Raw genomic sequence first — 11,163 nt, 5'->3', positions numbered from 1 at the left:
TCCCACTGTTGCTGGGTAGAGACAAGGAGCTTCAAAGATTATCAAAAATTTCCATCAAAGGCTAATGCAATTTGCCAGAAACAGATGAAAGTCTTATTTTTTAAACCACAGAAAGGCTCAAGTAACTTTCTTTTTCAGAACTATTCCATATAGCCCACACAAAAATGTAATATATAAAATATAAAGCACATTGTTGTGGCAGGGGGTGGGGAACGGAATATGGGGTTAAAACGGAAGTGCTTTTTTGGTTGAGAGAAGAAAGTGTTTTTTTTTTTTTCGTTCAGACGATCTCGGCTCCAAATCAGACCCTCGAACCTTGTTAGCATCTGGGCTGATTTCCATATTAACAGGTCCTTCAGAACCTTCAAAGTGATGAATAATTGACAACAAATGAAATGTTTTGATTGTCGACGGCACAAAGCACGTTTAATGTTTCATGTGCTTCTTGCTGGCTAATTACTGTATGCAGATGACACGTTTGTCAGGCGGTCGTCCTCTGCTGGTGCCGTGTGCTTCTTCGGGTTGGAAAAACAGCCTATTCACGCCGTAATTAACTAGAATGTTCAATGACCTGCAAGGGAGTCAAATGGCTGCCAATTCAAGCATTGTTTGGCCACAAGGATACATGGTAATTAAAGTTCTCCACGAATTGCTCAAAATTAAACTGAACCTTACTTGTAAAAGTTTTTAATTATTTATTTAATGGACTAAAAATCCAGGACTGATTCTGGGCCAGTTTTTGTTCTGTGCTGAAGATTCAACAGATGAACTTTCCACCTGACCTACTGACCGCTGCATGTATGACTGAAGGTTTTTGTTCCTCGAACAGGAGCCTGAAATATCCAGATGAATCTTTAATGGGCCTGAAATTGCAAATACAATCACCAAGGTCCCTGTAGTCTAATTTGAGTCACATTGTTGTTCTGGATCTTTGGATGAGTGTACTTGCATTTTCCAGATGGCAGAAACAAAGCAGTTGCCTAAATTCACAAAGCCATTTATTGATTGCATGCAGACTGCAAGGCATCACCTATTTCATACGGCAGACAGTGTTAACAAGGATTTTACAAGGAGTTTTGGACAGAACTAGCAGTATCATACACAGCATACATAGTATACCCAGCGTGCTTTGTATGCATAACCATGAACATGTTAAATGGGGGGTTGCGCGAGACGTGAGAGACTTGAGACTGACTGTTGTGACGCTGATGATGGGAGCCTGTTCACGGTAACTGGTGACGTCTCTAAAATGTTTCAAAAACACATCCTCGGCCATCACTGCGGGGGTTTTCAGGCAGCTTCAGTTAAATCTCTAATGAATTGCTGCCATCCCGTGTGCTTTTCTGACCGGTTATCCAGCGGTCGCAGCATAAACATTATCCGACTGTTTGAAGGCAAGCGGGATAATCCTGAAGTTAACACCCCCCCCCCCTACACACACACACACATTTCCATCAGGAGGCAGAAAGAGAAACTGCACGTTGTCAGACAGTGGACAGAGGAAGCCAGATGGCGACTCCAATCAAAAAGGTTATTTACCTTGGCAGAGCGATTCACTAACAGGAAACGACAAGTTAGCACGGCTTTGATCCAGGGTGGGCGGGAGGACGGTGCGCAGACAGATGCCGGCCGGCGCCCAGTACGAATGCGTATCCTGAAGTCACTGTCAGCCTGGATTGATTTACACCCGCCTGATTTATGCACGCACTCCTGTAATACAGCTGACCCAGGAGCAGACCACCTTGTCATTTCACGGCACGGATCAGAGGAGAGACGAGCCTGAAATAGCCGGGCCCTGACCTTGAACTCACCGGAGATGCGAGACATGACGGGGGCCTGTCCTTTACCAGCTTGACGTTCCATGAAAGACCACTAGAGGGCAGGGCAACACCACTATGAAGGGAGAAACTCCAACATGACCGTTAACTCAAACGCAAACAAATGACAAACTGGAGTTATTCTTTACTGTCCCAGGGGGCAGAAATGGCCCAGTATCATCTGCATTTATGAGCATAAAAATGTTTTCCAGCGTTCATTATTATATATGCATTCTGTCAAAAATATTTCCAATACTAAACACTTTTTTTTCATATTTAATTTTTCGTCATTTTTGTTTGCCTCTAAACCTGAATGAAAATGATGGCCAAAAAAACAAAGATTTTTGAAAATAATCCCAAAGTGTCATGCACTAAATCCATGTGCTTCGGGGACCCATATATTAAAATAAATGAAACGGTGCCACATACCAGACACATGACCCTACAGAGAAAGCGTATAATCAGCAGCACCCCGGTGAACACATGGAAACAGAATGCAGCTCACAGGCACTGCAGCTGGTTGAGCGCGGCCTGAAATCACACGGAATAAGTCGGCAGTTTTATTTGTGATTGTGTTCTGCGTTGGGTCGTTTACCAGTGTCTTTGACAGTGCCCAGCAACGGCCTTGATGACATCACCTGGTAATGGCCTCGGCAACGACTCTGGCAAAAACCTTGCCAGTGGCCTCGGCGACAGCATGGTCTGGATGGCACTCTGCGAGTCGGGGACCCAGCTGTGAAACTGCTGACACTTGTTCACTGGGGAATGTGCCTCATTAGGGCCCTCTGGGGAGGCGGTGGAGACACCATAGCCCACCTTCCGCTGTCTATATCACCAAAATGAAGGGGGAGGGGTCAAGAAAGGTAAACGTTATGAATAAACCGCGGGGTGAGGCTTCCTCAGATTTGAGACTGAGCGGCAGCCGGGCCCTTGCAGGCAGGTGCTGGAGAGTGGTGCCGAATGGTGGCCCCTTGTGGGAGTAGCTTACCGTGTTCTTCACGAGTGCCGGCAAACACAGTGATAACCAGAAAAAAAAAGTCTTTACTGTTTACTGATCAATGGCACAAAAAATTCAGCGCTGATTTATTTGGAATGCAGACTAACTGCTTTTCTCACTTGTACCTCCTGGTGGTAGAGGTGCCGCGTGAAGGTCACCTGGACGGCGCCGCCTCTCTCTGTTTACGACACCGGCTAACAACGGGACGTATCCAGCTGCTGAGTGCGACGTCAAGTTGTTACATAATTACGCAGCATAGCATTCTGCATGCTCCTTATTGCATAATTACGGCCTATTGTAATGTGTACCAGATTTTCATTAGGACCGGTGTGCAAAGCAGCAGCTATGAAACATGGCACTGATCCGGAGCCTTCAGCTGCTGGCTTTATGGGATATTCAATTGTTAACTGACAGAATTTTTTAATTATTAGCAGGCATGCATATATATATATATATATATATATATATATATATATATATATATATATATATATATATATATATATATATATATATATATATATATATATATATATAAACACACACATAATATTACATTTTTTCTATCCAGTTTGTATTTAGACTGTACTTCACAATCATGTCTTATTTAGCCATACACTCTGAATTGGTGGTTTTCCAAATCACATAAATTAAATGTTAAATTAACATAAAAAACATCAATGAAAAAAAATGTAAAAAATCCAGAGTAAACCATCTGACTTCAGCATTAGCCTGGCTATTCTGTGTCATATTTACAGGTTAAACTCTCCGGGTAATGGGACGAGGTTAAGTTATCACACGGTGAATGAGTGAAGTAGACCCACAATCTGAGCTCAGAAGGGAAGCTGCATGTAGGGGTCAGTAACGGGCCCAGCTTAGGGCCACCTCTGTCAGGCTGCAGACTGAGTAAATACACCCTGACAGACTGGATCTCTCCTGCCCCCGACAGGTGGCCCGTTTGGTTCAGAGGCCCTGCCCGCTTGCCTCGTCCTGCCCGCCTTCCCCCCACCACCAGTGCAGAGAGAGCGGCCAAGCCTGGCAGCAGATAAATGACCCTGCAATCCCTCCATCTTCACCATCAGCGGCTGCATGCCAGCAGGAGAAGGGGGGTGTCTAACTCTGACCCATTTTGGGGAAGTATCTTTTAACAGGAAGATTAAGGTTCTTTAATGGTAGGTGACATTAAAGTAACCCGCGGTGTTTTCCCGTCTTAATTCGCCACGTCTTCCGGTAAAAGAGCTTTCAGAAGAAATAGTACGGATCCTGCAGGGAACTCGCGATTGTCAGACTGCATTTCCACATCCTGCGACGCGTTTCCTCAGGTCTCCGGAGCGTCCCTTTCGGTTGGTTAGGTAGCGGGGAGCAGGGGTGGCTTCCAGATGAATTCCACCCAAAGCTCTCCAGAAATTGATGATTTTTTTCCTGGATATTACCCTGTCACCTTGCTTTAAACATCTATGTAAACATCATAAAATAAGACCACAGATGAACTTAGTCTCTTCGGACACGATCGCGTCTCCCGGCTGGTCAGAGCTTGTCCCAGATTTGTGGCCGAGGGTTACGCAGCGTCTGCTGCGCTGTAGACATCAATCCGTGTAATGAAACCCCGTGATGGCCAGGATATGTTATAATACGCACAGAGGAAGGTAATAAATCCGCACTTTCAGCGTTTGCAATGTGTCAAAGCGCCAAGTTACTGGACGGTGTTTTTCGAGCGGTTTTTATTTTCCCTTTTCCAAAATCATCCTTTTTAAGATTATTAATGACAGCAGTGGAAGAAGCTAAAGGCAGCGGGTCCCCCTCATAAGGCAGGCAAGGCGGTTCTAGACCCTGTTTAGGTTGAATTCAGCCACCCTGATTTTATTATTTATTATTTGATAACACTCGAAGCACTTTGAAAACTTACTTGAAGAGACACAAATAACTTGGTAACTGAGTTACTACTAAAGTACAGACCACGGGAAATATAATACTGGCATGAAAAACCTGAACCGTTATGATTGATTGATGAACGTGTACGTAACTAAAACTTAGTTTTTGGTTAATACATTAAGTAAATATTTGTCACCCCTCGAGTAGCGTTAATTATTTTTCTAAATCCATTTAGCGATTTGTCCCGTATTTCCATACGTTTCGTAGCCACCCCAACTCCACAGGTTTTATCGTCGGCGAGCCCCCACAGCAGCATGGTAAATTTTTGTCGTCGGTGGCATCCTGTATTTTTCCTGAAAATGTAGAGATGTGGAGACCCTGCTGAAGACTGAGCCCCACTTTAAATTGGTTAAATTCTAGAATCGGTCCTGGCTGGGGAAAAGCATTGAAAGGGGGTGTGTGAGTTTATAACCCGGCTGGTTAACAGCTGCTTTCTCGTAGGGTAGTGCCTTGTGTTTGGAGAGGGAAATTTTTTATGTAATACTTTGAAATATAACCATGCGATTGCATATATAATGTTTTATGTATAATATATTAAAGGCGGAAGTCTCTTTTTTCTGTAATAAATATGCGGAACTGATTCGCCCCCCCCCCCCCCCCGGCAGTGCAGCAGCGTCGGACGGACGCCCAGGCGGAGCCCCGTTTTTAAAGAGTAAATAAATACAAGTTTTAAAACCCTGTTAAACTCATCAGACGGTATATTTTATATGAGAGCAAATCGCCAAACCCCCAAATAGTGTGTCTGAGAGCTGAAAATTGGATCATGCCGGTAGTTTAGGGTGCAGGACTACAAGACGGCCATAAATAATTTGCGGGGAAAATCGATTTAAAAGAAGATGAAGCTTCATCTCTACAAATGACTGAAATGTAATATATAACAGACAAAAATCCTTTTATATTTCTAACTTAAAAGCGGTAGGTTAAATTAAATGAAAACAGGAGGTCGATGTAGCAATGTTTAGAAACATGGTACCTTGCAGGTTAACAACCTACAGGACAGGCTTATTGTAAAATGACTAAGATTCATACATTTTTAAAAAAATACAAAGTAACTCGAATGTACCCTTCGGGCGATTTCAGCTAAGAGAGGTGAACATTGCAGCAGTGCGTCTAATCAACTAGATGAACAGGACAGATTGTCCTTTGAGTGATGGTGTACAAAGGAAATGTAAATCAGGAAGGGGTGTGTTCAGAGGTGTTTGACTGGTTTAACTAATGGACCACTAAAATTTACACTATATGACATTACACTTTACATATGTAACAGGCGTTAACAGATGTTACATATTTAACAATACCATACAAGTGAATCAAATACCACATTGCAAACATATATGCTGTCTAGGAATCGACTAGGCATAAATGCAGCTATGCTGAGCTTTCAGTGAACGCCCCGGGTACAAGTGTGAGCAGTACAGGAGCATGAGCTACACAACATCTAACAAAACAAGAACCTAATAAGACTATTCAAGAACCAGAAGTGCAACATAAGGACATCCAAGGAATGTAAGGAGGATGATGGGCTAGTACTGTTTTTCATGGAACAGATGGTTTTTGAAGGTGGAGAGGACCGGACTATTGACCAGACTCCAGTATCCAGTGTGAATTTTGGTAAGGATTTCAGGTATGGTCACATCTGGAAAGGAATATAGTTTTGTTATATACATATTTCACAGAATCAGACTGAACAAAATGTAATGCTAGATTAAGAAGGGAGAATACATAAAGAGTTTGTGGTGTGAATTCCCTGTTTATGGACTGGGCATCTCCATCAGGAGTTCAACAAGGAGGCTTTGCTCCCTAATCCTGATGGTTCCTGCGAAATGGTTCCTGACGGTTTAACCTGCATCTCAGCAAGGACAGGCTCCATGTTTTCTTTTTGCACATTTATTCAAAACAAAGTATCTTGCTGTTTAATAAGCAAGGCCAAGGGGCTCTCAGAGTGAGTTATTGTCTGGGTTTGTACTGTTATTTTAGTCTTTCTCTTTTTTCAACATGGCCCAGTTCCTCGCAGTCTAATGGGGTGAGCTGGTTTTTACGAAGGCCGGTAGTTTACATTTCGATTAGCGATGCTGTAGTAGAGACAGCGAGCGATCTGTTAGTAAATGCTGGGGTCCTGACAGCTGTACTGGTTTCATCTTTTACCCAAAAAAGAAATCTGCAGACACCTAAATAAAATGGTGTCTTGTTACATAATAAAAAAAAAATTAATTAGTCCTCATCTGGGACAGGAATTGAACAGGAATTTGATGGTTTGGTATTTTTTTAAATCTTCAGACTAATTTATTTAAACAAGGTTTAAAATGTGAGTATGGTATGTAAATACGCAGGACCTGTTCTCATAATCTTAATTTTGAAACATAATTTTGAAAGATAAACATGGCCTGTTTTCATCACTTCTTTAGGCTTTGGAAGCTCCCCTTAAAAACGTATGTTCCTGAACATGAAATCATGTTTTATTTGGTTTGTAGTAATTAGTTTCCCCATTTAACAATAAATAAAATATCTGTATAACTCATTTTTGCATAACATTGCTGAGATGTTTTTCTTGACCGACGTAATATTTTTTGGAAGGCATGTCGGATACCTCATTTTTATTTGCTGAATAAGGGACTGTGAGAAATGGATGCCTGATCCAAGTCACAGTGGCAGATGGAGGTGAGGTAGCAACCTTTCTGAGGAGAATGGGGGCTTGGGGGGGGGGGGGGGCGGCGGGGTGGAACTGTGTTTCCGGGGCCTTCTCCCAGTAGAGTCATCAGCGTACGGTGAATCATCGTCACTCTGCTGCAGATGTGCGGAAAAGATAAAACATTACCATCAAGTATCATGCGAACCTGGAGATGAAAATGCATTTACAAATCATAATCGGAGCAGTTTGACACCTCTGAATTTCTACACGTGGAAGTGCACTTAACCTTGTCTGTGTGGAACATGTAAACGTCTGATTGATAACAAAAACACTTATCCTCCGTAGACTTTAATGGGACAAATATGGCGACATTTATTTCTTTATTGTATACTTTAGCAGAAGGCAATGCTTTTGAATTACTTTGAATCTGTGGGGAAATTAGCTACATTTTAATGCTACTGAATCTGATTCGTTATCTGAGGATCGCAGTCGCCGGTGGCGATATTCTCCCATTCACATTAGTGGCTGTATAAAAAATTTAAATGGGACATGTCTCTGTTCAAGTATTTATTAATGTAATGTCACTGATGTGTCATAAGGAATATCTTCTTAATTTTGAGTGGGTTTAACGCTGCGAATTATGCACATCGCCGTCACCCCCGAGCAGTTTGAATTTAGAAATTATTTTAAAAAAGAAAAAACTTCCTCTTTTACTACAAACTTGCTGCTGGACTGAATGTTACAGGCTTTGGGTTTGAGAAACTGATTTCTGTTTTCTGTTTTTTCCTCCCTCCTTCAACATTTTCCAGAAAATTCCATCAATTAGCTAGTTATTTTCATTTGTTGAGGGGTTAAGATACTATAATCTGTCCCCAAATACCCTAAGCTTTGACAGGGGGGTGTGGGGGGGGGGGTGGGCTGGCCTTCTGTCTGTCTAAAGTATGTTCACTTTTGTTTGCCATAATCCCACTGCCCGAAAAAGGAGGCGGGGTCTGTCAGGCCTAATGACATGAGCACTGAATTCGATCTGGCTTAATTTGGGATTAAAGCCAGTGGCTGTTTTGTACAGCTCGCTCCTGTGCAGAAGGCCATAACCGGGGCTAGAAACTAATCATTTTCATAGGGCTCACTGAAAGATCTGTATCGAACTTGGACGTGAATATTATGGGCTGTCACAGCAACGGAGGATCTGCTGGAGAACCTGTAGGCCCCTAAATTTATCCAGTTTACCTGCAGGCTTCCTGCCAATACCTGAGGGTCCCACCCACACCCAAGAAGTGGTTTAATTTTTGATATTTTTATTTTCACAATGACTGCAGCAGCCACCCTCCGTCAGCTTCTTTGTTGTAATACGAATTCAAACTGGCTCTCTGTGTCGATCGTTTATCAGTTGTTGTTTTCACAGAAAGGTCTGTCGGTAGCTGTAATTAAAAATGGTGTAAAATCGTGTTTCCTGGACAGAAGGTGAGGACCGGTGCGGACATGCCGTGTTTTCACAGTCGGATGGATGGACAGAGAGCTGCTCCTGGAAACGTCACCCCCGGTGGCCCTGTGATGGTTTGTGACCCGTTTCTTTGGGGGTGGGGGGCTGGGGGGTGACATATGCTCACCGCTCGTTCAGTTATGCGGTGCGACTCACCGTTTGGCCGTGACTCAGGGCACTCAGCGTACGTGTCAGAGATGGGCAGGGCCTCGGTCGGTCAGGTGCTCTGTATAGTATGTGGCATGGGTCGATTTGTTGCATGCGTACTGACACGGGTGGGGGCCTGGGGGGGGGTGGGGGCTGCGGGCGGGATGAAGGAGATGCTCAGGAGGGCCTAGTGGGATGAATGCAGACAGCGGGTAGTGCCCAGGCTGACACTTCTCCTCCTGACCCTGGGGGACATGACTGGTGGGGGGGGGAGGAGGGTGGAATGTGTTCTGACAGCCCTGGGTATGCTCATACTGTGCCTGCCTGCTGGTGAAGGTGTATGACTAACCTTGCACTAACAGAGGGGATGAATGCTTGCTTCTGCAGGCTACGGAGGACTGGCACGGTCCAGCTAGTGTTGGCCAGCTGGTTGCGAGGATGTCTGACATCATGACCCCCCACCCCCCATGTGGGAGCTTTTGGAGGTAGGCTGGAAGGTGTGTGGGGGGGTTCACTTTAGAAATGAGGTAACCTGGAGTGTCCCGTGGAATCCATTCCTGCTTCCCGCTACAAAAATTTATTACCTGTCACTGTGTGTGAATGTGCGTGTTTTTGCACTGTTTGCATGGTGGTTTTACGGTTAGTTTGACAGAGGAGGAGTCAAGCGAATGAGTGGGGGGGGGGGGAGAGGTCATCCAGTGCGGCGGAGTTTAGCTAATTTCTCACTGGGAATAAACAGTCGGGAAGCAGGAATAATTCATGGATGTATGTGTATTTGTGCGTCTGAGCTGTTGTGTGTTTGGTTCAGCGTCCCACAATGGAGGCTATTTACAAACAGACAAATGAAATGTATACATGACAACAATGCCAGATTTGACTTGGCGCGGGAATTATAAAAAGCCGACAGATAAATATGTATCCGAAAAAGGTTTTCTGCTGAGCCTGTTCTAGTAAACGGCAGGGGGGATATCAATGAATAATGTGCACAGCACGCTTACGGTCAACAGGCACGTAGTGACGGACGGATCCGTTACCATTCGACGGAGATTTCCGGAAAGCGAGGGAGGCCGGGCTGGTGTCGCCGATGCCTGAGTTCCCGGCACATGCTCGTCACCCTGCTAGAGTAAACGGATCTGCGGCGAGTGCAGACGGCTCTGTCTTCGGCTGTAAAATGAGAGAATGTCAATGTCAGCGACACCGCGAGAATCAATGTGTGACATTTACACTTCGGGTCCCCCTGAGTCCTTAAGCAAGCATTTGCTTTTATATTCTGTCTGCGTCTGTAAAATTCTGCTATGGCCCTTACATTCTGTATTACATTCCCATAAATATATAAAACACACATAATCTGTATAAAATACCGCACTTATATGGTGTGTAGTTTAATTTTAGCTCCTGTCGTTATTCTCCTGAAAGGAAACGTGTTATTAAAGGGCTGGTGTAGCCCCCGGATTGTTCTAAACCCATTTCATTCACCTCTAGAGGGTGACCCACGTTTCCATAGGAAATTCAGCTGCTTGTGTCTCAGAGACTCTATCCCTGCTTTTTTCAAGGAAATTTTCCCATCAAAGAATCCCAGTCAGGATGGGTCTTAGTGTTAAAATCACTCTGCAGATTGTCTGATGCAGGTCTTTCTCCCCCTGAGGCTTGCGATGCGACGTGAAGCTTTTGACCTCTGCATGGTGACATTTATGTGAAGAGCCCAGCCCTCCACCTTCCTGCCGCCTCTCCCATCTTCTGCACCAAGGAAAGGCCCAGAAACAGTCTTTGGGAAACAGTCTTGACAGAATCCCTGGCAACCATTTAAAGCAGTCAAATGAAATATCAACTTGTTTAATAAAACAAATATTTACATTTTCTGATGCTTTTACCACCAGAGCCTTAATATTTTACCCAGGTATACATCGTTACTCTCTGTGTGGCTCCTTAGCCACTATACCCAGAATATCTGTTTAGGTAAAGTGTGCCAGGTGCTTAGGAGAACTTCAGCGGTACTCCTACGCCTGAGTGGGTTTGTCTGCCTCGAAGGCACCACCACAGGCCACATATGTTAGTGAGAACATTCTCCATACGAAATACGTTGGGTCGGGTGGCAGATGCAGGCCTATTTCTTTCACATCTTGTGGCATCTGATCTGCCAGTGCTAATTGTTTATTTG

General features: G+C 44.1%; 1 long non-coding RNA gene across 1 annotated transcript; it reads left to right on the top strand.

Moving 5' to 3' along the window:
- Window positions 1–3,888: 3,888 nt before the first annotated feature.
- Window positions 3,889–10,864, top strand: LOC125746538 (uncharacterized). Its single transcript, XR_007399003.1, has 4 exons — window positions 3,889–3,986; window positions 8,837–8,932; window positions 9,393–9,490; window positions 10,013–10,864. It is a non-coding gene; the product is annotated as an uncharacterized LOC125746538 (long non-coding RNA).
- The last annotated feature ends 299 nt before the right edge of the window (window positions 10,865–11,163 follow it).

The sequence above is a fragment of the Brienomyrus brachyistius genome, chromosome 1, assembly GCF_023856365.1.
Source record: "Brienomyrus brachyistius isolate T26 chromosome 1, BBRACH_0.4, whole genome shotgun sequence".
Lineage (NCBI taxonomy): Eukaryota > Metazoa > Chordata > Actinopteri > Osteoglossiformes > Mormyridae > Brienomyrus > Brienomyrus brachyistius.
The sequence above is the reverse complement of the archived record's forward strand: the minus strand, read 5'-3'. Positions and strand labels throughout refer to the sequence as shown.